This window comes from Phocoena sinus, chromosome 8 (genome assembly GCF_008692025.1).
Source record: "Phocoena sinus isolate mPhoSin1 chromosome 8, mPhoSin1.pri, whole genome shotgun sequence".
Classification (NCBI taxonomy): Eukaryota; Metazoa; Chordata; class Mammalia; order Artiodactyla; family Phocoenidae; genus Phocoena; species Phocoena sinus.
The window spans coordinates 71295599-71322565 of NC_045770.1; the positions used below are offsets into that span (position 1 = coordinate 71295599).

The 26967-nt window shown below is 40.4% G+C and overlaps 1 protein-coding gene across 1 annotated transcript in view; it reads right to left on the reverse strand.

Moving 5' to 3' along the window:
- Positions 1 to 26550, reverse strand: part of PIK3C2A (phosphatidylinositol-4-phosphate 3-kinase catalytic subunit type 2 alpha) — a 106724-nt gene extending 80174 nt beyond the window's left edge. Inside the window, exon 1 of the mRNA XM_032641584.1 lies at positions 26407 to 26550. The gene's annotated coding sequence lies outside the window, so the exon portion shown is untranslated. The remainder of the gene's footprint in view (positions 1 to 26406) is intronic.
- Between the last annotated feature and the right edge of the window lie 417 nt (positions 26551 to 26967).

Below are 26967 nucleotides of genomic sequence, written 5' to 3' on the forward strand. Positions count from 1 at the left end.
ACTTTGTATGCTGTTTTTGCATGCTCAGCATCCTTTCTTCTGGTAGTAGAATCTATAACTTTTGGACACCACTTGTCTTTCTTTTGTTTCATCTACTTTGAATTAAGCTGGACTATCCTTACTCCCGCTCGACCCTACCCCAATTCCAGAAGATCCAAGTCTGGCCAGAGCTAACTACAGAATTTCTGGAACTATTTGGAAAAGAAGTTTACCATTGAGGTTGCTAAGCTGATAGGATGTAAGGCTGGAGCTGTTTTGGCCATCTTTGCCACCGCTTGAGGAGATATTACCTGAGAATGAACCCAAGCCAGAAGAAAGCAGAGCTAAGATAAATTAGATAAATTCTAGCTATTACATTAAACATCTGGATCCAACCCATGTCTAAGGCCAGTCTTTTCATTTATGTAAGCCAATAAATCCCTCTCCTTGCGTAAGCCGGTTTAAAATTACTTTTTTCCATGATAACCAAAAGTATTTTGATTAACACAGAATCTCTACCCAGACAGACTAGAATAAGCTTCTTAAGCAGGGAAGCCTAGTTTGTTCATTTTTTTCTTCCCCACTACATTTAAAAGCACCTTGCTTAATAAATATGGAACTTAATTTAATTAACATGTGTTTTAACAGGAGGGAATGAAGGCTATTGGAGTCTTGGAGAAGGGATTTCAGATGGCACAAGAGTATGGATATATGACAAGAGAAATGAGTCATTTCATTTGTGGTGTTTTTATACATATTGGTGATGTTTTTATACATCACCAATACATTTGCTTGCTCTATCCCTAGTTCCAACTCAAAGTAGTATATGCTAAAGTAAATACAACTCTAAGTAGCCAGTAACAGCTGTCTGTTAGCAGCTAAGTACCATATTTTAAAGTTTTGGGCCTTAAAAAAATACCGTATCTTAGTTCCCCAAAAGATTATTATGCATGTATACTCAGATAATAATAAAGGACTTAAACGGTTGTCCAGAAGTAACCCTGTGCCTCAGTTATTTTTCTAAGGCTGCTGCACTGACATGCTCCATTAATTTTTGAAAATAAAACTTCACTTGATGACAAACATTTAGCAGGAAATAACTTCCAACATGCTTATTCAAAATGAAATGTTCCATGCTAATGTTCACCCAATTCAAGCAGGGAAAGACAATATAACTTGTTTTTGAATGATGATTGTATACCATCTGCCAAAAATTTCCCAACATAAAGGAACTCAGAGCAGATCACAAGGCTGTAGCTGCTTTAAAATTCTTCAAAAGAGGTCAATTAAACTATTCAGTTAAACTTTTGGATACCATTTGCAAACCCAAGTGAATTAATTTAAAAGCTCTTGGCTTCTTCTAACATTAATTTACAATTTAAATTTAAATCTCAGACAAAAATAAAACACGTCAGTCCTGCTACCCATCTAAATGTTTTCTGATCTTAAAATTCAAGAACCTAAGAAAATGGAAAAACAATTATTTGGGTTCAACAATATTCTCCTTTAAAATGAAAATGAATCTCAAAGAAAAATAAATTATGATACCTCCATGGATTGAATATTATGCCACTACTAAAAATAAAATTATGAAGACTGCAGTTAAATGTTTGTTAAAACTCTAGAAAATATCTACATCTCTCTATACATAGACCTGTGTTTGGAGATATATAGATACTATATGCCAAAAATTGCATATATTTTGCAAAAATTTGCAAAAATTGCATATATTCTCAAAAATTGCAAAATATTTTAACTAATTTAATCCTCACAAATTCTATTAAGTAGCTACTATTATTATCTCTAGTATATAAACATATAATCTGCCCAAGCTCATAGCAGCTAGCAAGTGGTGAAATTAGGACCCAAATCCAGGCAGTGCTAATTCACTACAATATATTTTTATGTTAACAGTTATGTGGAATCAATAAGTGTCTTCACTACAATATATTTTTATGTTAACAGTTATGTGGAATCAATAAGTGTCTAGACATATCTTATCCTTTATAAATACCAACTTTCTTCCTCAATCCTAGGGTTATTTCTGTCTGCATTAATAAATTTTCTTTTAATTCTATCATGAAGTAGTTAATACTGCTATTTAGCTATAATATGTATCAATTTATCAGTTAATTATCACCAGATGACTAGCAAATTTATAATTTCATTGCAGGCATGAATTCTCATTTTATTTACCCTCTACTCTCAAACTCATACTACAGTTGTTGAATTAATGCATAATGCATCAATGACTAGAGAACTTAAGACACCATTTTTTTTATCAGAGAGACTAAACTCTGAAACAGACTGAAAGAACTCATTTATTAATAATTCAACTAAAACTGAAAAATCACGTGGTTGAGTTTAGAATAAACTAGTGGTGGGACTTCCCTGGTGGTCCAGTGGTTAAGAATCCACCTTCCAGTGCAGGGGATGAGGGTTCCATATCTGGTCGAGGAACTAAGATCCCACATGCCGCGGAGCAACTAAGCCTGCGTGCTCTAAAGCCCGCTTGCCACAGCTAGAGAGCCCGCATACCTCAACTACTGAGCCCATGCACCACAACTAGAGAGCCCATGCACTGCAACTACTGAGCCCACATGCCACAATGAAAGATCCTGAATGCCGCGACGAAGATCTCATGTGCTGCAACTAAGACCCAACACAGCCAAATAAACACCTAAAAAAACAAACAAACAAGAAGTGGGAGAAAATTATCTTGAACACTAGGAGGGAGAGAGGTGGCAACAGAAAAGTAAAAATAGGAGAGCGGGGCTCCATCTTGTGCTTAAAAACAAACAGACAGACAAACTGCATTAGAAAAGCATATTCTATCTCTAATTGATTCATGGAGGGGGAAAGAACTCACATGACCAAAATAATAATAATAATAATAATCAAGTACATTGTTTTTAGGCACTATACAAATCTGTCAAAAAGACAAAAAAGAAGAATGTCCAGGTTTTGGATGAGATTAGGTTAGAGCAGCATTGTTGAACAGAAATAGAATGCAAGTCACATAGAAATTAAAATTTTTTACAGCTACATTAATAGAAACAGATGAAATTAATTTTAATAATAAACTTTGTTTAATCCAATATATCCAAAATATTATAAAGAGGTAATTAATGTAAAAAAATGAATGGGATACTGTACTTTCACTTTTTTATACTAAGTCTTCAAAATCTGGTATATATTTTACACTAACCACATTTCAACTTAGACTAGCCACACACCAAGTGCTCAACACAAAGGTGGCTAGTGGACAACACAAGGTTAGACTTTATGAGGAAAGAAACAAAAAGCACTGTGAACAAGCATCATTACTTTCTGGATGGTAAGGAAAAGTTTATTTTACCAAAAGTTACCCCTTCCCTCAAGTCAATAACATATCTCAATTGCCCATTAGTTATCTTTCAGAAGAAAATTTTTATTTTTTTATGCCCCATAGATAACATACAACCTTTTAACAAAGGCCTTATCATCCCTTGTAACTTTTGTATTTTTAAAGTACATAACTTCCAATTAATCTTTTTAAAACATTTATTTATTTGGCTGTGCCAGGTCTTAGCTGCACCAGGTCTTAGCTGCACCAGGTCTTAGCTGCACCATGCAGGACCTTCGTTGCAGCAGGCGGGATCTTCAGTTGTGGCATGCGGGATCTTTTAGTTGTTGCACATGGGATCTTTAGTTGCGGCATGCAAACTCTTAGTTGTGGCATGCGGGATCTAGTTCTCTGACCAGGGATTGAACCCGGGGCCCCTTGCATTGGGAGTGCAGAGTCTTAGCCACTGGACCACCAGGGAAGTCCCTCCAATTAATCTTTTTACAATTAGAAAACTGTTAACATTTCATAGAGAAATGTTTCACAATCGACCACACAGGATAAATTACAAAGAGATTAAATATTTAACTGTTAAAAAAAGAATCATAAAACCAAAGAAACAGAGAATTCCTACATAACACGAGCATAAAAAAGGCTGCTGTAATGTGATTCAAAAACCTAGAAGCCATAAGAGAATTCAAGTACATAAACATTTTAAAAAATAACTTTTGTTTGGCAAACAAGCACCACTGAATATATTTATTTCCTCAGTAAATATTCATTGGGTGTATATTATGAATCAGGCACTGTTCTAGGTGCTGAAAAGTAAAATAAAAATAACTTGACTATTAAAAATGTCAATGAAAAAACAAACTGGGGAAAAACATTTGCTACTCATATCACAGAGAAAGAACTTATTTTAGTAATATATAACATAAAGCCCATAAAGGAAAACAACCCTATGGAAAGATGGACAAAGAGTTTGTATAAGCAATTCACAAAAGATGTAAAAACACTTACCTTTACTCATGTTGAGGCAATAGCAATTTAAAAGTTATACTAAACCTAATTTTATACTAAACTGATAATAAACACACAGATAAAGGAAAAAAATATTCATCATACCAAAATTTGCTGGATACATGCAACAGTAGATAAAGGAAAATTTAGAGTTTTAAATGATGCTAGAAAACTGGAAAGGTTGAAAACTTAATGAACTAAGCATCCATCTCATGAAAGTAGAAAAGTAACACCAAAATAAAAGTAGAAGAAAGGGAATAAAGACCACAGAAGAAATTAAGTGGCATAAAATATATATATATATATATATATATATATATATATATATATATATATATATATATACAACAGAGGGATTCCCTGGCAGTCCAGTGGTTAGGACTCCAAGCTTCCACTGCAGGAGGCCCCAAGTTTGGGGTACTAAGATTCTGTAAGCCATGTGGTGCAGCAAAAAAAACAAAAAAAAACAAAAAAAACAAACAACAACCCCAAAGCAAAGCAAAGCAAAGCAAAACAAAACACCAAAAACATACAGAGAAGATCAACAAAACTGAAAGTTGGTTCTTTTGAAAACACTAAGAAGATATCTTGTGATGCTGATCAAGAAGAAAATAAGACAGGAATAAACAATATCAAGGGACTTCCCCGGTGTCACAGTGGTTAAGAATCCACCTGCCAAGGCAGGCGACACAGGTTCGAGCCCTGGTCCAGGAAGATCCCACATGCCACAGAGCAACTAAGCCCCTGTGCCACAACTACTGAGCCCGTGTGCCACAACTACTGAAGCTCGTGCGCCTAGAGCCCGTGCTCTGCAACAAGAGAAGCCACTGCAATGAGAAGCCTACACACCTCAAGAGTACTCGCTGCAACTAGAGAAAGCCCACACGCAGCAACAAAGACCCAATGCAACCAAAAATAAATAAATAAATATATTTATTTTTTAAAAAAACAATATCAAGAATAAAAAAGGGACATCCAACACATGCAGCAGACATTAGAAAGATAACGAGGATATTATTAAGTTTAACCAAATAAATTTTAAAATGTAGACAAATTCCTAGAGGACAGTAACTTACTGAAACTGACTCAAATAGAAAATATAAAGTTAAATAATCTTATAACCATTAAAGAAATTGAATTAGTTGCCAAAAATTTTTTCATCAAAGAAAACTGCAAGGCCAGATGTCTTCACTGGCTTCATATAATAAACAATAACCTTTCACAAACCCTTCCAGAGAACAGACAAGAAGGTATGTTCCCCAAACATTTTATAAAATTACTCTAACTTTGATAACAAAACCAGGCAAGGATGACACAAGAAAATTATAAACCAATCTTACTCATGAACATAAACACAAAAAGTTCTAAATAAAATAACAGCAAACCGGGCTTCCCTGCTGGCGCAGTGGTTGAGAGTCCGCCTGCCGATGCAGGGGACACAGGTTTGTGCCCCGGTCCGGGAGGATCCCACATGCCGCACAGCGACTGGGCCCGTGAGCCATGGCTGCTGGGCCTGCGCGTCTGGAGCCTGTGCTCCGCAATGGGAGAGGCCACAACAGTGAGAGGCCCGCATACCGCAAAAAAATAAAATAAATAAAAATAACAGCAAACCAAACTTAGTAAATACAAAATGCAATTTACCACATCAATAATTAAAGAATTAAATTAGGAAAAGCATATATTCACCTCAACAGATATTCTTAGCCAACTATGAACAGAAGGGAAGTTCCTTATTTGGTATCAACAAAAATCACAATTAATTGTAAAACCTTTAAAGCTTTCCCTCTATGAACAAAAACCAGGATGCCCACCACCATTTTTATTCAACATTTTATAGACTCCTAGACAGCACAGAAATGCAAGAAAAAGAAATAAGAGCTAGGATCACGTAGGAAGAAACAACATTACATACAGATAAAGTAAAAACTCCAAAGAATATGCAGATAATTAACAGAATTACATGCCAGAGTTCAGCAAGATTGCTGGATATGATACAGAAATCAATTATATTTCCATATACCCACAAGGAATAGTTAGAAAAAGCAGTCTTCAAAAAAGCAATATTTACACTAACACATTCAAACACATGAAATCCACCAAGTAATAATACATGTAATAAAAAAGTCTGGGGCTTCCCTGGTGGCACAGTGGTTAGGAGTCCACCTGCCAATGCAGGAGACAGGTTCGAGCCCTGGTCCAGGAAGATCCCACATGCCACAGAGCAACTAAGCCCGTGTACCACAACTACTGAGCCTGTGCTCTAGAGCCCACAAGCCACAACTACTGAGCCCACGTGCCACAACTACTAAGCCTGCACTCCTATAGCCCGTGCTCCACAGCAAGAGAAGCCACCGCAATGAGAAGCCAGCACACTGCAACGAAGAGTGGCCCCCACTCGCCACAACTAGAGAAAGCCCACGTGCAGCAACGAAGACCCAACGCAGCCAAAAATAAAAATAAACAAAATAAAAACAAAAACCACAGTAAGATACCACAACGCACATATAACCCTGGGGAAAAAATTAAATCTTATAATATTAAGTGATAAGAATATGAAACAATGGGAAAATCTAAGTTGGTACAACTGTTTCAGAAAACACAGATCAGGGACTTCCCTGGTTGTCCAGTGATTAAGAATCCGCCTTCCAATTCAGGGGATGCAGGTTCGATCCCTGGTATGGGAACTAAGATTCCCACATGCCGCAGGGCAATTAAGCATGCTTGCTGCAACTACTGAACCCATGTGTTCTGGAGCCAGCTTGCTACAACTAGAGAGAATCCCGCATGCCGCGACGAAGAGCCCACATGCCACAACAAAGGATCCCACATACCACAACTAAGACTTGACACAGCCAAAAATAATAAATAAATAAATATTAAAAAAAGAAAGAGGGGTTTCCCTGGTGGCGCAGTGGTTGAGAGTCTGCCTGCCAATGCAGGGGACACGGGTTCGAGCCCTGGTCTGGGAAGATCCCACATGCAGCAGAGCGACTAGGCCCATGAGCCACAACTACTGAGCCTGCGCATATGGAGCCTGTGCTCCACAGCAAGAGAGGCCGTGATAGTGAGAGGCTCGCACACCACGATGAAGAGTGGCCCCTGCTTGCCACAACTAGAGAAAGCCCTCGCATAGAAACGAAGGCCCAACACAGCCAAAAATGAATAAATAAATATTTTTTTAAAAAAGAAAGAAAACACGGATCATATATAGAAAAATTGAAGATACCCTTATTTATGGCCCAGCAATTACATTCCATTGTATATACCCTAGAGAAATTCATGCATATGTGCACAAAATATGTACATTAGAACCTTCAAATAACATTGCACATATTACCCCAAATAGGAAATAACCCTAATCTTCACCTGTCCAAACACGGATGAAGGAGAATACGTTGATGGTCTGTTTGTACACACACCACTTCTGACACCAAATGTACGGGTTTTTCCACACCAACAACCAGTTCTCCAACTCTCCCAGACACCAAATGGATGTTCACAATTCAATTCAATTCAGACACTACCCAGAGTTAATGTCAGACTCCACAGGTTAACAGGCACAGTCCCGCAAGACTGCTCTCACTGCAGATGCCAGTCTCAAGTACTGGATACCCAGGTTACCCACACTTCTGTCCAACTTGGGTTCAAATTAGGGGCTCCCAGGATTCCACCTCAGGTTTGATAATTCGCTAGTAAGGTTCACAGAACACATGAAAATAGCTTACTTACCATTACCAGTTTATTATAGAGTAAACAAGTCAGGAACAACCAATGGAAGAAATGTATAAGGCAAAGTTGGGGGTGGGAAAATGCTCGGAGGTTCCATGGCTTCTCTGAAGTACCACCCTCCCAGCACCCCAGTGTGTTCACTAACCTGGAAGCTCCCTGAAACCCATCATTTAAGAGTTTTTACAGAGATTTTATTATATAGGCATGGTTGATTAAAACACTAGTCATTGATTAAAAAGAATGAAATAATGCCATTTGCAGTAACACGGATGGACCTAGAAATTGTCATACTGAGTGAAGTAAGTCAGAGAGAGAAAGAAATATCACATGATATCCTTATATGTGGAATCTAAAAAGAAATGATACAAATGAACTTATTTATAAAACAGAAACAGACTCACTGACCTAGAGAACAAACTTATAGTTACCGGGGGGAAGGGTGGAGGGAAAGTTAGGGAGTTTGGCATCAACTGTATACTCTCCTGTATTTAAAATGGATAACCAACAAGGACCTACTGTATAGCACAGGGAACTCTGCTCAATGTTATGTGGCAGCCTGGCTGGGAGAGCAGTTTGGGAGAGAATGGATACATGTATACGTATGGTTGAGTCGCTCTGCCGTGCACTGAAACTATCATTGTTAATCGGCTATATTCCAGGGACTTCCCTGGTGGTCCAGTGGTTAAGACTCCACGCTCCCAATGCAGGGAGCCCGGGTTCAATCCCTGGTCAGGGAACGAGGATCCCACATGAGGCAACTAAGAGTTCACATACCACAACTAAAGAACCTGCATGCCACAACTAAGACAGGGCGCAGCTAAATAAATATTTTTAAAACATCAGCTATATTCAAATATAAAACAAGTTTTTTTTAAAAAAGAGTTTTTACAGAGATTTTATTACATAGGTATGGCTGATTAAATCACTGGTCGTTGATAAGCTCAATCTCTAGCTCCTCTCCCTTCCCCAGAGGTCAGGGGGTAGGGTTCAAAGTTCCAAACCTGCAGTCACACCTTGGTCTTTCTGGCAACCAGCCCTCATCCAGAAACTATCTAGGGATCCCAGACAACAGTCATCTTATTAGCATACAAAAAGACAATGGTCTGGAGATTCCAAGAGTTTTAGGAGTTGTATGACAGGAACCAGGGACAAAGACCAAATGTTTATTTATTATATTATAGTTCATTCAATGGAATTCTGTACATCAATGCCAATGAACGAATTAGAACCATAAAAAGTGGCTAAAACTTAGAAACATAATGTTAAGCAAATGGAGAGACAAAAATACATACAATGATTCCATTCACATAAAGTTCAAAAACATGAAAAACTAAACTACATTGTTTAAGAATGCTTACATAACGGTATAACTTCAAAGAAAAGGAAAGGATTATCAAAAGTTAGGATAGTGGTTACTCATGGAGGGAGGAGAGATTTATGAAAGGAGAAGTACACTGGGGACTTCTGGAATACCAGCAACATTCTAGTTTCTAACATTGCAACTGGTTACAACAAGTGCTGGTTTTACAATTATTTGTTAAACAATCATATACGATTTATGCACTTTTTTCTGTGTTATTTCAAAATAAAAAAGAATCCACTCCTCACATATTTTAAATACATTTTTATGTCTGTATTATACATGGTATGTGAAAAATAAAGAACATCTGCATTACGAATAGTATGTGGGGTTTTTTCTTACCCACACCTGGCAAATTATGTGAACACAAGGAGTTCAACTTTTTAGTGATGCCGTAAAAAAAATACAAGAGCTATACTGTCCTTTGTCATTTGCCAATCTATAGGCTAAATTAAGGACACTGCCCTAACTCATTAAGGGATATGGGGAAAGCGTTAAGACTGTAAAAGAAAACAACAAACTATAAAATATGGTTTTTCAAATTTTCACCATCTGTGAATCACTTAATGGGCATTGCACATAACATGATCAATTTATGTAAAAAATTATACACTGCATTTAAAAACACAAGTAAAACATTTAAAAATGAATAGTAAGATATTCCTATCACTGAGATAGATGACTGCACACTCTCACCATTGTATGTATACCCAGTTTATTTATTTTGCTTCTTATTTGAATTAAATTAGAAAATCTTAATTCAATTATAGCTTGTCAGGAAGGCAGCAATGTTTGGTAGTGGCTCTATGACAGCGGTCCCCAACCTTTTTGGCACCAGGGGCCACTTTCCTGGAAGACAATTTTTCCATGGACAGGGGTGGGGCGATGCGGGGGTAGGGAATGGTTCAGGCAGTAATGCAAGTGATGGGGAGTGACGGGGAGCAATGCGGAGCGGCAGATGAAGCTTCGCTCCCTCACCCACCACTCACCTCCTGCTGTGCAGCCCGGTTCTTAACAGGCCACGGACCGGTACTAGTCCGCGGCCTGGGGGTTGGGCACCCCTGCTCTATGAGATAGTTACGGATATGTACATAAAATCTTAAAGGCGTTACCTTCAAATATTTCTGAATTTGAGCATTTCTTCATTGTATTCCTGCTACCATCCTAGACCAACCATCATCTCTTGCCTGGATTAGTGAAATAGCCTCTCAATCTGTCTCCAGCACCCCTCCATCCTGCCCCTTCACACTATTCTCAACACAGCAGCCAGAGTGATATTGAAAAAGATCATCTCACCCCTATGCTCAGAACTTGCAACAGCTCCTATCTCAGAGAAAAGATAAAATCTTTACAATAGTCCACGAGGCACTCTAATATCTGGTCCCCTATTTCTTCTCTCCTATAACTCTCCTCTCTGCTACTGTCACACGAGCCGCCTTGTTCCTCAAATACATCATGTTTCTCACTCAGAGGCTTTGCTCTTCTGTTTTCTCTGACTGGACTGTTCTTCCCCTGGATAGCTGAATGACTCGCTTTCTCGCCTCCTTCAAGTCTTTATTGAGAAGGTAACATATGAGTAAAGTCCTCCCTGATAACCTAGTTATAACCACAACTTTCTCTGACTCAACTGCCTATGCACTTTACTTATTTTCTTCTTAGCATGCAGCACCATCCAAAATACTGTATATTTTACTTATTTATTTTATTGTCTATGTTTCCCCACTAGACTATAAAATTCATGAAGCTGGGATTTATCTGTTGGGTTCACCCTTGTATCCCCAAGCACCCAGAATAGTCCTGGAACAAGGAGGAAGCAGTTCTTCACTGTGGAGTGTCTTCGGTATTCTGTAACATACTCAAGAGTACACAAAAATAGACTCAAAATTAATATTTTAACCTAAGAGATACAACAGATTTTTAATCCACTCTTGTTGCATTCATTTTCATTTAAAGTACTCAGAAATCATCTTAAATGTGCCAAATAATAAACCATTAATTTCATTCTCTGAGGGAAGAAAATCATGTGTATATATTTTCAGAACAGTTCTTCAGAGCCACATGTTTTTTAGACAGACTGAAACACATTACCATTTTAAGTACTTGTGGGAAATACAGTTCATCTCTACTTGCTAATTTAAGATACTGGCCTTGGTGGCTCAGTGATTGAGAGTCCGCCTGCCGATGCAGGGGACACGGGTTCATGCCCCGGTCCGGGAAGATCCCACATGCCACGGAGCGGCTGGGCCCGTGAGCCATGGCCGCTGAGCCTGTGTGTCCGGAGCCTGTGCTCCGCAACGGGAGAGGCCACAACAGTGAGAGGCCTGCGTACTGGAATGAATGAATGAATGAATGAATGAATAAATAAATAAATAAATAAATAAATAAATAAAATACTGGCCTTGGGCTCAACAGAGCGATTTGGCTAGAGAGGAACCTTCTTATCTATGCAAAACTAAAGAACTGAATAAAGTCATAAAAGTAGAGACTGAACTGGGATAATGTATAGAGCAAAGAGAGAAGAAAAGAAATCATGAGGGCCACAAATACTTAACTAGGAAACAAAAGGTCAAAGGAAAACAACAGATAAGTATAAAGACTGGTAACAGAAATAAGGAAATAGGATGTCCTAAAATGGAGATGTCACTATTGTCAGAAACTACAGAGATGACACAGGATGAGGACTGAAAAAACTCTAGATTTAAGACCTCATTTGTGATTATTTTAATAACTTTACTGAGATCTAATTAACTTATTATAACTTCATCCACTTAAAGCATACAATTTAGTTGTTTTTGGTATATTCAGAATTGTGTGACCACTACCAGATTTCAGAACATTCTCATCACCCCCCAAAGTAACTCTACCCATTAACAGTCACTCCTCATTCCCCACCCCCAGACCCTCATTAGTGATTTACATAAGTATAGAAAACTGAAAAAGTAAGGAATTAGAAGTAAAAAGGGCATATTCTTTGACAGTAAAAAGAACTAGGTAGACAGGAGGAGGTGTCAGGAATGGCTGTTTAAAATGGGAAAGGATTTCAACATGTGGTAGGTTGAAGAGAAGGATTCAGGGCACATAGACTGAAAGGCACAAGAGACAGGAGATAAATACTAGCTCAGATACTGGGTAGTGTTGAAAAAGAGAATCAGAAGCATAGTTGGAAGGGTCTGACTTGGAAAGGAAGAGAAACCTTAGGAGACTGAGGTGATAGAGGTAAGAAACTACTAAGTCAATAACTAAAAAGGGAGGGCTGGGAAGAGCCAATGATGGAAAGCAGATTTACCTTTTTTTTTTTAATATAAATTTATTTATTTTTGGCTGCGTTGGGTCTTTTTTGCTGTGCGCGGGCTTTCTCTAGTTGCGGCGAGCGGGGGCTACTCTTCGTTGTGGTGCGTGGGCTCTAGGCGTGCAGGCTTCAGTAGTTGTGGCACATGGGCTCCGTTGTTGTGGCCTGTGGGCTCTAGAGCACAGGCTTAGTAGTTGTGGCGCATGGGCTTAGCTGCTCCGTGACATGTGGGATCTTGCCGGACCAGGGCTCGAACCCATGTCCCCTGCACTGGCAGGCAGATTCTTTACCACTGCACCACCAGGGAAGCCCAGATTTACTTTTCCCTATCTATACTTTGGTAGAGTTTTAAATATTTCATCATTTGCAGGCTATTTTAAAACAAAGGTGATAAATATGTAATAGAGGGTTTTTCTCTTACTAGGATATACAAAGTGGCAAGAGACTGTCACTCTCATGCCAACAATAAAAAACAATCTAAATAAGCTAAAAAAAATAGTTTTAAGACATCAGAGAGTAAAGGACATAAAAAAACCAAATAAATTAAATTCCAGAAAGTGATAAACCCTTCACAGGAGAAGCAGTCCCATCACTACTCTCAACCCTGATACAGCAGGAGGAGGAGGAATGCACTGTAGACAGGAATAAGGAGAAATAAGCCAGACTTTTAACAGTCACATGTAGGCTAGCATGACAGATTACAATTCTGAGAAGTGATAGAGGCAAGTCTGAGTGGTCTAAAACACTAGATTAAGAATTATAAGGGCTTCCCTGGTGGCGCAGTGGTTGAGAGTCCGCCTGCCGATGCAGGGGACAGGGGTTCGTGCCCCGGTCTGGGAAGATCCCACATGCCGCGGAGCGGCTGGGCCCGTGAACAAGTCTGTACCCACCCACCAAATCTTTTCCATGGGTCTTCACTAAAGGCACAGCTAGCACAGTGAAAGCTGGGGACATGGCAGAAGAGCTGAAAGAGATCCCCTGTGAGGTTCGTGGGCCTCCCTGAAGTACAAGGCAGCCACCTGCCCCTAAAAAAGACCGGGGAGGTGAGCAGGGAGAAATCCATCATAGCACTCCAAGCTCTCAGCTACCAGTGACTCAGGACATATCAGGAGAGCTGAGAAAAAGCCCCCCAGGGCATTCCAGGCCTTTACAGACTGTAAGACAGCTGCCCTCCAGAGGCTGGGGTAATGGAAGCAAGACAGAGATCTCATGAGACACAGAAAGCAGGACTAGAGAACAAAGAAACTTCCCAGCAACCTAAAAAGCTGGCAGCTAGGCTGCAGAACAAATCTCTGGAATCAAGTCAATGCTCAGATCCCAAATCCTGCTAAAGAGAAAGTTATAATTCTGCCCCAAAGTATTTCAATGTAGTGGTGAATCGAATCAAATTAAAGCTGCAACAAAGCACGGACCCATTTTACTTATAAATCAAACTTTCTCAATTTAACGGCCTGACAGAATACAGGGCATTTTGGAGGCAAATATTAAGTAAATAATAAGTAAACTTCAGTATCTACTCTTCTTTTATATAAGTTGTCTGGCATATAATCAAAGATTATAAGACAAACAAGAGAATGTGGCCCATGGTATTAGAAACAGTCAAAATAAGCAGACACAGAGATGGCCCAAATGCTGAAATTGTCAAATAGGAATTTTAAAGTAATTAGCATGAAAATGCTAAATTTAGCACAAGAGGTAGATGATATACATGAAGCAGAGGAGGATTACAGCAGAGTAGTACAAATTATTTAAAGAATGAAAAAGAAATATTAGAAAGGAAAAATATATCAGAAATGAAGAATTAATTAGATGGACTTAACAACAAAGAAAAGACTGGTAAACTCAGAAACAAATCAAAAGAAAATATTCAAACTAAAAGAGAAAAAAAGAGGGGGAGAGGTAAAATAGCATGCCTGAGTTCTATGGGACAATTTCAAATGGTGTAACATACATGTATTTGGAGTCCCAGGAGAGGATAGAGAGACTGAACAGAAGAAATATTTGAAGAGAAAATGGCCACAAACTTTCTATAAGTGAAGAAAGACATCACCAAACAAATCTCAAGTTGCGAAGACAAAATAAGATAAAAATATACCAGAGAATTAACCTAGTGGGGTTGCAGAGTAATACGATTAAACAACTACCTGAAAGAAACGGCTTCAGGTTTTACTAACATTGGTGGAGTTAAGGTCAAATCAATATAATATCTAGGGACTTCCCTGGTGGCACACTGGTTAAGAATCCACCTGCCAATGTGGAGGACACGGGTTGGAGCCCTGGTCCAGGAAGATCCCACATGCCGTGGAGCAACTAAGCCCATGTGCCACAACTACTGAGCCTGTGCTATAGAGCCCACAAGCCACAACTACTGAGCCCGCATGCCACAATTACTGAAGCCCATTCACCTAGAGCCCCTGCTCCACAAGAGAAGCCACCGCAATGAGAAGCCCGCACACCACAACAAAGAGTAGCCCCCACTCGCCACAACTAGAGGAAGCCTGCACGCAGTAATAAAGACCCAATGCAGCCAAAATAAATAAATAAAAAATTTTAAAATATACATATAATATCTAGAGAGTCTGTTCCTAAAGAACCAGGGAGGTTTCTATAATAATTTCACTTGTACAATTTAATCATTTTTTTCCAAATTTAGATACATTAAACGTGCAGAGTTATATTTCTAGGTTTAGGGTTATGCCACAATAAAACTTCCTTACTTCAACCTAATTTTAGTGGAATTTTAGTGAAATGTTTTTTGACAAGAATCAAGAATAAGTTAAACCACCAAGCTCTATTATCCAAAATCAAAAATCTTCTCTCAAAAAAATAATCCTAAAACCTCCATCTATCAATATGAACTTTTATAATTAAACTTAATATAACTCCAAGGAGGGGAAAACTAGCATATCAATTATTAGGCGTAATAGGAAGCCACAGGTGTGTTTTATGCAAAGACATTTACGTGATTTGCGTTGTTCAAAGATCTCTATTTGCTCTATGGAAAACAGATGTAAGAAAAACAAAAATGGAAACCAGGAAACCAATTAACAAATAACTGAAATGGTACAGGAAAGAACCAGTAATAACTTGAATTAGGATGACAGCAATGGAAATGTTAAGTGGCTTGATTTAAACAAGCGAACAAAAAAGATAAGTTTAGACAGTAAATAAAATGTGGGGGGAAAAGTAATAGAGAATGATTTAGATGGGGGGTAATATTTTTTTTTTTTTTTTTTTGCGATACGCGGGCCTCTCACTGTTGTGGCCTCTCCCGTTGTGGAGCACAGGCTCCGGACGTGCAGGCTCAGCGGCCATGGCTCACGGGCCCAGCCGCTCTGCGGCATGTGGGATCTTCCCAGACCGGGACACGAACCCGCGTCCCCTGCATCGGCAGGCAGACTCTCAACCACTGCGCCACCAGGGAAGCCCAAGATGGGGGGTAATATTTTTAATAGTAGAATGAGGGAAAAGATGAAATTGGAACCATAACCTGGACATAAGAGTGAAGTCATGGGAAAAGCTAAGAAAAGAGACTTCCCAAGGTTCTTCACAGGTTTAAAGATGTATGAGCTGAGCCTGGCTCTTGCATTCTTTAACCTCTATACCACACTTACAATTATGCTTTGCCCAATAGTATAAGCAATTAATAAAGGGCTTAATTCTCCCATTTTGACAAAAATCAACAGCTACGCTGTAGTCCAATAAGCACTAGCAGTCATTATACCACCTTCAGCTCTTACGAGCAGCATTCTACACATAAGGGGTTCACAACCAGAGCATTCATCCAGAACAACTTTCTATATCTGCTTATGCGTATCACTGTATGTGTCTGGGAATGGGACAAAGGGGGGGATACTGTCACAGCAAGAGGTTCCTGTTCAAAGACATTTTACTGACAAAGCAGTTTTCAATCTAACCCAGAATCCCAACAGTAGTATTGCTTTGTGAAGATAATTACTGAACTTTGGATTACTTTATTGTTCATTCATTTAACATGAATCATTAAATATACCCTGACATTACCCCAATTTCAACATGGCAAACAACAGTAAGCTTCTGTGCTGTTATGGTATATGCCTCCATTTCCAACATGGCTTAAGGTAGGAAAAAATAAAACTGGATTGCAACTGAGAATCACCAAATAGGGAATAATAATGAAAAACTGACATGAATACTGCTGGAATTTTTCTCCTAAACTCCATCAATTTCTATGGCTAACAAAATTCTATTTTCACATGACATCAAATGCATGAAATTACTAGTTTTATAGAACAACAGTAATAACAAAGAGAAGAAAATGAAGTAGCAGCAAGATCCAAGCTCAAATATCAGACCTCCCTCTTACTGTATATTCCTAAACAATTTACTTAATCTGCCTTTGTCTTAGTTTTCTCATCTGTAAAACACAGGTACCTTACAGTGTAGTCAGGGTTAAATAAAGTAATATACATATACTCTTAGTATAACAGGCATAAAAAAATACATGTATTACGGGACTTCCCTGGTGATGCAGTGGATAAGACTCTGCACTCCCAATGCAGAGGGCCCGGGTTCGATCCCTGGTAAGGTAACTAGACCCCACACGCATGCTGCAACTAAGAGTTTGCATGCCAAAACTAAGGAGCCCACATGCTGCAACTAAGAAGCTGGCAAACCGCACTAAGGAACCCTGGTGTCACAACTAAGGAGCTCACCTGACACAACTAAGGAGCCCATGTGCTGCAACTAAGGAGCCCACCTGCTGCAACCAAGACTCCATGCAACCAAATAAATAAATATTTTCAAGAGACATGCATTACACCTGTTCAACTACTGGAACAACCATCAGTACATTCCTACCTTTTTTGCGGGGGGGACTGCATTGGGTCTTCATTGTTGCATGTGGGCTTTCTCTAGTTGCAGCGAGCAGGGGCTACTCTTCCTGCGGTGCACAGGCTTCTCACTGTGGTGGCTTCTCTTGTTGCGGAGCACAGGCTCTAGGCGCACAGGCTTCAGTAGTTGTGGCTCACAGGCTCTAGAGCACAGGCTCAGTAGTTGTGGCGCACGGGCTTAGTTGCTCTGCGGCATGTGGGATCTTCCCAGACCAGGGCTCAAACCTGTGTCCCCTGCATTGGCAGGCAGATTCTTAACCACTGCGCCACCAGGGAAGTCCCATTTTTTAAAAATATTTATTTATTTATTTTTGGCTGCGTGGGATCTTAGTTTCGGCATGCGGGATCTTTCAGTGTAGTGTGCAGGTTCCAGAGTGTGTGGGCTCAGTAGTTGCGGTGTGTGGGCTTAGTTGCCCTGCGGCACGTGGAATCTTAGTTCCCGAACCAGGGATCGAACCCGCATCCCCTGCATTGGAAGGTGGATTCTTAACCACTGGACCACCAGGCAAGTCCCTGTTCCTACCATTTAAAAAGGCAGCTTAGGGACTTCCCTGGCGGTCCAGTGGTTAAGACTCTGCACTTCCACTGCAGGGGGCGCAGGTTTGATCCCTGGTTGGGGAACTAAGATCCCACAAGCTGCGTGGCATGGCCAAAAAAAACCAGGCAGCTTACTGCCAATAAGCACATGAAAAGATGCTCAACATTATTATTCATTAGGGAAACGCAAATCAAAACCACAATGAGATACCACATCACGCCTACTAGAATGACTATAATTTTTAAAAAGGTTAGGGACTTCTTCCCTGGTGGTGCAGTGGTTAAGAATCTGCCTGCCAATGCAGTGGACAGGGGTTTAAGCCCTGGCCTGGGAAGATCTCACATGCCGCGGAGCAACTAAGTCCGTGCACCACAACTACTGAGCCTGTGCTCTACAGCCTGCGTGCCACAACTACTGAAGCCCGCATGCCTAGAGCCAGTGCTCCGCAACAAGAGAAGTCACCGCAGTGAGAAACCCGCACACCGCAGCAAAGAGTAGCCCCACTCACCACAACTAGAGAAAGCCTACGTGCAGCAACAAAGACTCAATGCAGGCAAAATAAATAAATAAGTTTAATTTTAAATAAATTAATTAATTAAGTATTTTTTGGCCATGCCACACAGCTTGTTGGATCTTAGTTCCCCGACCAGGGATTGAACCCAGGCCCTCAGCAGTGAAAGAATCGAGTCCCAACCACTGGACCACCAGGGAATTCCCCACAATTTTTAAAGGTTACATTCCATTTATAGTTATTATAGACTACTGACTATATTCCCTGTATTGTGCAATATATCCTTATAGCTTATTTTATACATAATAGTTTGTACCTCTTAATCCCCTACCCCTATATTGCCCCTCTCCCCTTCCCTCTCCCCACTGGTAACCACTAATTTATTCTCTATATCTGTGAGTTTGTTTCTTTTTTTGTTATATTCATTAGTTTATTGTATTTTTAGATTCCACATTTAAGTGATATCATATATTTGTCTTTCTCTGTCTGACTTATTTCACCTAGCATAATATCCTCCAAGTGCACCCATATTGTAGCAAATAGCAAATTTTCCTTCTTTTTATGGCTCAGTAGTATTCTACTGTGTGTGTGTGTGTGTGTGTGTGCGTGTGTGTATACACTACATCTCTACCAATTCATCTGTTGATGGACACTTAGCTTGCTTCCATCTCTTGGCAATTAAGTAGAGTTATACAGACAGAAAGTAGATTAGCAATTACCAGGAGCTAGGACGAAGGGGAATGGGTAGTTACTGCTTAATGGGTACAGAGTTTCTGTTTGGAGTGATGAAAAATTTTGGAAATAGTGGTGATGGTTGCATAACATTGTACATATGTCACTGAATTAATTGTACACTTAAAATTGGTTAAATGACAAATTTTGTTATATATAATTTACAATAAAAGTCATTAGAAAGTCATCATGACAGAAACCTTCACACAATTTCCACACAAAAAACTTAATTCTAGAATCTTGTGTTTTTGACAATTAGCAAATATAGTTTACAAACATAAAAAAAATAATAAGGGAAGCCAGGTCCAGAGTTCATGGGAATTCTCTGTACTATCTTAACAATTTTTCTGTAGTCTAAAACTGTTCTAAAAATTAGTTTGGTTTCTTTCTTTTAAAGGGTTTATTGAATCTCAAAACATTATGCTAAGTGAAAGAAGCCAGACTTAGAAGGCTATAGGTACCGTACGATGCCAATTTACATGACATTCCTGGAAGGCAAAACTATAGAAATGAGGGGGCTTCCCTGGTGGCGCAGTGGTTGAGAATCTGCCTGCTAATGCAGGGGACACGGGTTCGAGCCCTGGTCTGGGAGGATCCCACATGCCGCGGAGCAACTAGGCCCGTGAGCCACAACTACTGAGCCTGCGCATCTGGAGCCTGTGCTCCGCAACAAGAGAGGCCGCGATAGTGAGAGGCCTGCGCACTGTGATGAAGAGTGGCCCCCGCTTGCCACAACTAGAGAAAGCCCTCGCACAGAAACAAAGACCCAACACAGCAAAAATAAATTAATTAATTAACAAACTCCTACCCCCAACAACTTAAAAAAAAAAACAAAACTATAGAAATGAAAAAGAAAAATCAGTTGTTGCCAGAGACTGGAGGGTGAGTGGGAGGGAACAATTACAAGGGGCAAAAGGTCACTTTCTAAAGCGGCTGAATTATTCCATATCTTAATTGTGGTGGTGGCAGTTACACACTGTCACTATTTCTCAAATTTTATAGAGCTGTACACCTAAAACAGATACATTTTACTATAAGTAAATTATATATCAATAAACCTGACTTAAAACAAACAAAAACATGACATGACACATGACACTGTAACTGTTCAGGTTTTTTTTTTTTTTTTTTTGGCTGCGTTGGGTCTTTGTTGCTGAGCGTGGGCTTTCTCTAGTTGCAGCGAGCGCAGGCTACTCTTCGTTGCGGTGCGCGGGCTTCTCACTGCTGTGGCTTCTCTTGTGGAGCACAGGCTCTAGGCGCGCGGGCTTCAGTAGTTGCGGCACACGGGCTCAGTAGTTGTGGTGCACGGGCTTAGCTGCTCTGCGGCATGTGGGATCTTCCCTGACCAGGGTTGAACCCGTGTCCCCTGCATTGGCAGGCGGATTCTCAACCACTGCGCCACCAGGGAAGCTCCCATGTCATGTATTTTAATACAGGCAGAATTCCAGTCTGATAAATGTCATCATGAGATCCAGTCAGATGAAACCAGGCTATAGTCTCGAGACAAAGAGCACATTTCCCAACTCAGCGCTATAGTCTAAAAAACACTTACACACTAAACTAAAAAGAAGGGACTTCCCTGGTGGTACAGCGGTTAAGAATCCTCCTGCCAATGCAGGGGACATGGGTTCGAGCCCTGGTCTGGGAAGATACCACATGCCACGGAGCAACTAAGCTTGTGCGCCACAACTATTGAGCCCGCGTGCCACAACTTGCCACAACTCCTGAAGCCCACATGCCTAGAGCCCGAGCTCCGCAACAAACAGAAGCCACTGCAATGAGAAGCTGGAGCACTGCAACCAAGAGTAGCCCTCGCTGGCCACAACTAGAGAAAGCCCATGCTCAGCAACGAAGACCCAACGCAGCCAAAAATAAATTAAAAAAAAAAAAAACAACTCAAAAGAAGAGTCAGAACGGTTATAAATTACATTATGAACACATATAAAGTGACTTAATAAATCAATCTGGTTATGGCTACTCATAGCACTATGGTTTTGTTCACAGGTAATTAGGTCTCCTTTAGAGTTTACGGGGGGTGGGGGATACCTGCTTTGCATAATTTCCAAAACTGCAAATAAAACATTTGAAAAAGTGTTTTCCTGTTCCCTAATTAGGCAGGTATTTAAGTGCATGTATCTCTCCCATCAACATCCATGTTCTTTTCCCACCTCACCAGAAGGTAAGTACCTCTTACCTTTGATTTCCTTCTATTGTCTCCTCTCATATTCCCCACCCCTTTATCTAGAAGGACTGCCTTTGCTTTTTCCCCACATTCCACAGTAGAACTTTAACAATACTTAACGTCTTCCTGCTTCTACTAGTATTTTCTGAAAGTAAACTGCCAATTTCAGTTTTTATAGGAAAATACTCTTTTAAAAAATGACCTATTTCAATTAGAATTACCCATATTGCAAAATTTTTAACCAATTTTCCTTTATGAACACTGCCTATTCTTTTCTCATAGTAAAATTCTTATCAAATCCCTACTCATTTAACAGGAACTCACATTACTCTACTGCTCATTATAGTCAACAACCTCTCTTTCCGTACTCTTAGCCACGTCTTCCACACTACTCAAGCCTCAACAAGTTCACAGCACGTGCTAAGATTTCCTGAACCATCCAAATAATATAAAAGTTCTGACCACTGGCCTCTAAATTTATATTGCAGATGTCTATTCTCATTTCCTACTTCACCTCTGTCTTGCCTTTATCTTTTTAAATAAGCTTTGCAAATCCTTCCTTAAAGCTATACTTTCTCTCTTATCTAAGTTTTTCCCCAAGTTGTTCCCTGTACAATGAAATAATTCTGTCCTTAATACTTCATCACCTTCTTCCTACAGTAACAGTTTAAGATCTAAACCCTCTACTCAAAAATCAAACATCTTGCCTAGTTAACTCATCTATTTTAAATGTAACTATACTACCCCTTACATTTTTTCTTTCCCATTAATAATTTTTAATAACGAAATTACTTTCTGCTATATGTATTGTAGTTGGTCTCTCCAAGTTGGAATATAAATTCCTTAAAGGCAGGAAGTACCCATTAATACACACTTCAAAATCTGTTAAGTGCTATGTATCTAAACACTGAAGTACTATAGAAGAGATGAAATGAAAAGAACTCTAGGCATAGCATTGTAAGACACTGTAAATTCAAGCAATACCTCTAATGTATTATTCTAAACAAGTCACAACTTCACTGGGTCTCATTTTCCTCTTCAAGAAAATGAGAAAATACCTGCCCCATTTATTTCAGAGAATAAGGTTTGGGGGAGAGGGGAGCATTACTTACTCTATAATCATTAATCAATACAAATGTAAGGATATAATTTATCATTTAAAAAATTTTTTAAACTTAATTTTATTTATTTATTTTTGGCTGCATTGGGTCTTTGTTGCTGTGTGCAGGCTTTCTCTAGTTGCAGCGAGCGGGGGCTACTCTTGGTTGCGGTGCTTGGGCTTCTCATTGCAGTGGCTTCTCTTGTTGCACAGCACGGGCTCTAGGTATGTGGGCTTCAGTAGCTGTGGCTTCAGTAGTTGTGGCTCGCAGGCTCTAGAGCACAGGCTCAGTAGTTGTGGTTTATGGGCTTAGCTGCTCCACAGCATGTGGGATCTTCCTGGACCAGGGCTTGAACCCGTGTACCCTGCATTGCCAGGCGGATTCTGAACCACTGTGACCAGGGAAGCCCACCTTATCATTGTTAGTCATAGTTATCATGACTAAAATAAGCCTCTGTTTTTTTTTTTAAACCAAACTCAATGCACAACAAATTAAGTGAATCAGCACTGCACATCATTTATCAATAATGTAACTTTTGTACTATAAGACTAACAGAAAGCCATATGTTTAACAGTAGGGATGTTCATTTTATAGTATCTTAATTCATTCTCAAGGTTAAAAGATAAATACACTGCTAAACCAATAATAACTGCCTTCTAATCTATTAAAATCGAGTGTTTAAAAACCCCATTCACTTTTGTACCCAAATAGCTGAATTAAAAATTTTAAGAAATCCAAAATGTAGTTTAAAATTGTACAAATCTCCATTTTTAACTGCCTAAAATGTCCATGTGCACTATCTCACTGTATTTTGAATCCATCACGTTATAAATAACAGACTGCAGAGACAAGGAGAGATACAAAGTATATATAAAAACACAAAATAAAGATATTTCAAAATGTGACTGCACCAGACACAGGGAAAACAAAGTTTCTTCTAGTCCCAACCAAAACCCTATGAACAACCTGAAAGATGTCCTACAGCAACATCATTTTCAAGTATGACTATAATTCCAATCAAAAGAACATCATGTATGACTGCTATCAAAATGACTAGAAATTATAAATTACTACATTTATAGATTTCTCATAGGAGTTGCTTTTCCTTTTCAAGCAGGAATCCAAGACAGAAAAGCAGAATTTTCATATGCTAGATCTGCATTGTCTAATATGGTATGTACTAACCACAAACACCTATTGAGTGCTTGACAAGTAGCTAGTCCAAAGTAAGGTATGTTGTAAGTGTAAAATGTTCACCAGATTTCAAGATTTACCAAGAAAATGTACAATATCTTACATACGTGGCTGTCATTTAATATTTCTACTGGACATCAGTGATTTAGATGTAGTCCAACTCTCAAATGAAAAACACAAGGTACCAGAGGTACTAAACAGTAGCAGGGTCTGGAAGCTGATAACCTCTATCCTGCCCTCATTAATAAAAGGAATTCACCCTTTGAGACTCAATTTGAGCATCTCTGTCCTCATGAGATGCACTCATTCCCTCTCCATCTCTCAGCCCAGGAGATCACATCCTTTTTAGTGTTTTGGATCCACAACCCTTATATGCCCTTATAACCATACTGTTATAATTTGTGTTTGTCTCCCCCAGATGGACTAGAGAACTTACTGGGGACAAGCACTATCTCATTCATTTTTCTATTACTAGAACCACTGCTGTACCAGACACCCCTATAGGCCCTCTGAAAACAAGATCTTCCACACGGTCAATTCTTAGCCTTACTCAGGTACAACTAACAAATCACATCGTGTACTGTGTGAATGAACTGCACTAAAACATTCACCTTTATCATTTACCTGTCTTAAATTATTTTTGGAATACAGCAAATACAATAAAAACGGATAATTTATATTATCAAAGAAACACAAGTTACAAAACATTAAAAAAAAAAGTGTTTCACCCTGTTGCTCTGAAAAGTTTGCTCTGATAAGAACTCTGAACTCTTGGGAAATTCAATACTCTTGGTTAGGTATAAGTTCATTTATTTAATGTGCTTACTAAGTGCAAAAACATTGGGCTAGATAAAGAAGGATTCCTGGACATGGAAACTGATGCAGCAATCTCCAATTAATTGAAAATTTTAGAACCATTTACAGAAGAGAAAAACAAAGAATCATATGCTTAACATACAACTAATTACATAAAGTTATAGTTTCTAGAATGCAAGCATTCCAACTTTTATATTCCGTGAAATAGAAAAAGTTGTGAAACCTATGGACGGAAACACTATATTGCTTGCCAAGAAAAACTGCAAGCAACATTGCATACAGAACACAAATCACAACAGAGATTTTCTTAAGAAAAAATTGTTTTAGAATCTATTAATTTAGGCAAAATTACTTCAAGCCTATGTAAAATCACTCACGAATTAGGTTTGAGTTAAGTAATTCAGTCAAAATGCTTTTCAGTACTCAAAGACTGGTAATATTCAACAAGCAGTTATCTTCGACAGTACAGACCTCAACCAATGCACTTCGGTCTAATTTGCTACTACGAATAAGAGCATCAGCCCCAGCCCTGGCAGAGTTGCTGAGAGGTGTCTTATGTGGAAACTTAACCACAAGCCAAGGAGGCAAAGGTACAAAGTCTCTCCTGGAATCAGTGTTCCTGGAGCCCCCTACGGCCGTCCCTCTTTTTATACTACGTCTTCACCACTCTTCTAAGAATAGCTTTCTTTTTTCTGCATCTCTTCTAATCTGTGGCTTTGCTGCTCCAGTATGTTACACAATTTTCCCAACATAACTTTTCTGCCTGACACCCACCTGGAAAGATTTTAGGGTACCTCTCTAAGAAGTAATCTTGTTCACAGAGAAAGGCCTCCTTCCTTACACCCAATTCAACACCCACTGTTCAAAATAAAAATATAATTACAACCTGAACTTCCATCAGGCTAATATAGGGAAAGAACTACCACAGGCTCTCTCTTCCACGTTCTGTATCTCCAGACTTTATTCCTCACTTACTTTTCGCCTTCCTCATTTCCCTCCTCAATCCCTGCTCCCCCCAGAAAAAATTCCACAGCTGGAGAATCTCGTTCTTAAAGCCAAACCATTTAGTGAGGAAAATAAGCATGCGCTTTTTTCCCTTCAATTATTTATTGTTCCTCCGTCATTCAGGAAGAGTCAAGCAAATATTTTTAATCTGACCGCCCTCCCAGAAAGATGATGCACTAAATACACACTGAAATAATACTGTCTTCCCCGAAGCAAGAGGATTCGCGGCAAAAAAAAAAAAGGAACCGGGGTGGGGGTGGGGTTGGAGAAAAAGGATCGTTCGCCCCCAAAGCCGGAGATGGGACAAGGAGGAGAAAAGCAGCGCGGGTGGGGGGATGCGGGTCACAGCTGAGAAGTGCAGCACACACAGTCGCCAGAATCCAACAATTCGACCAGAGGGTAGGACCGGCTATCGCGGCTCCGGCCGGGTCCCGAGAACCAGGGGGTGGCTTATCCTCCCCCCTTGGGACAAAACTAACTCCCAGGCACGACCCCCTCCGCCCCCGACGAGAGGGTCCTGGTGGGACGCAGGCACCTTCGGAGGGGCAGCTGGCAACGGCCTGGATGGAAACAAGGCCCGGAGGGAGGTAAGTCGATTAGGTCAGCGCCGAGAGTACGGGACGGAGGGTCAGAAGCGGGCACTCGGGGGACTGGGGGCCGCGGCAAGAGACCCTCCCAAGACCCCCGGGGCCCTTCGCCGCATTTGCAGAGCAGGGTCCCAGGTTCCGGCCCCCGCCGCACCTACCGCTCCTCACCTCACGCTGCCTGAGCCTCTGCCTCCACCGCAACCCAAGCCTCCACAGCCGCCACGGTCCGAGCCATTTTCCACTCAGCCGCCTCAGCTGCTGCCGAAAGCATCGGCGGACTCTGCGACCAGCCAAGCAGATACGTCACTTCCTGCCGGTTAAGCACCGCCTTCCGTGCCCAGGCTTCTTGTGGATTGGCTGGTGTGGACGGCCTACCTGAGGAGTGGGCGGGGCTTGGGCGCGTCGCGTGAGGCTCTAGCTGGGGGAGCGTGGGGGTGGCTCCGGCTCCCCGGGAGGAGTGCTGTGCGGGTTCAGGACGTCTCTCTGTGCAGCCCCAGAACAGTGGAGGGGGTCTCCGGGGACCCCAGTCGGCCACCTCTCAGGCCCGGCGTCCAAAGTCCCCCCCCCCCCCCAGCTCCAACCACCGAACTGTTCTATTGTTCCCGTGCCCTCTCCTGGGACTCTGCACTCGCCTGCATCCGGGCTACAGCTCCCAGATTCGTTGTTTTGGCCCCAGGCCCGAGGAGATTAGTTTGTGATTGGAGGACTGAAGGGAACAGGCAAGATATA